At 47.1% G+C, this 1,047-nt stretch overlaps 1 protein-coding gene across 1 annotated transcript in view; it reads left to right on the plus strand.

The window, feature by feature from the left end:
* Window positions 1–375: 375 nt before the first annotated feature.
* tnc (tenectin) overlaps window positions 376–1,047 on the plus strand; it is a 78,840-nt gene continuing 78,168 nt past the window's right edge. Inside the window, exon 1 of the mRNA XM_070132048.1 lies at window positions 376–455. The gene's annotated coding sequence lies outside the window, so the exon portion shown is untranslated. The remainder of the gene's footprint in view (window positions 456–1,047) is intronic.

A 1,047-nucleotide genomic window follows, 5' to 3' on the forward strand; every position in this document is an offset into this window, starting at 1 on the left:
CGGATGCCAACCCTTATACCTCTGGGCGGAATAGCGGCACTGATCAGCCTCTGTAGAAATGTACTAAGTATGATGTATTTAAATAAATCGACGAGAAGATTAAGAAGCAAGAATGAAGATACGGCAAGACCATTCCGCGCCTACTGGTTCCAGGCGCTGCGGCAAGTGTATACCAGTTGCGGTTGGAAGTCTGACTTTCTGTACCTATCCTGAGGTGTTCATACCTCGAGGTCCTGCAAAAGAATCCCCGAAGAACCACTGCTGTAGCAGAGCGAGGAAGGAGGAGGGGGTGGGAGGCGGTGAGGGGTTGCCAGACGTCATCGAGCAGTAGGACTAGCGGCGGGGGGCGGCAAGGCACAGTACACTCGCCGGGACGCGGTCTCGCATCGCCATTCCAACTCCAACCATCAAACGGAGAGGACCACCGACCTCCTTCGTCCCCACCGACAGACAAGGTGGGTCTTAGCATTTATTGGTTCTAAGTTCCCACCAAGTCCAATCCACGACACACGAGTGATAACCGGCAACGTATCTCTGCCGATTTCTTCGACAGAGCTAGAACAAGTGAGAAGTGGCTCGACAAAAGTGCAAAAGTGATTTCTAGATAGCAAAAAAGATGCAATTTTCACCAATACGAATTATTACGGGTCTTTGGCAAGTAAGAAACGATCAAGTAGGCTAAGTGGTGCGCGACTGCGTGGGTGGCGTGACATGAGCCTGGCCCGTCGCGCCGATAATCACGCGGCTAAATATAGTACCAGGTCTTCTTTGCAATCGTTAATGTGTAGCAAATTGAGATTGCCTGTATTTTTGCCAAGGTTGGTTAGAGAAAACCTAGTTCAGGATCCAAAGTTGTAGATGGACTGAAATAAAATAAAGTCTATATCAGTAAATATGTATGTTTATATATATATATATATATATAAAAAAATGCAATGTGCAGATTGTGCGTGTGAAGAGGACACTAAAACGACGAACCGAGATGAAAATTCAGCATGTACAGAAATGCCAATTAGCGACAGTTTCTGATCAGTCCGACCAAGGTCA

The sequence above is a fragment of the Penaeus vannamei genome, chromosome 17 (assembly GCF_042767895.1).
Source record: "Penaeus vannamei isolate JL-2024 chromosome 17, ASM4276789v1, whole genome shotgun sequence".
NCBI lineage: Eukaryota > Metazoa > Arthropoda > Malacostraca > Decapoda > Penaeidae > Penaeus > Penaeus vannamei.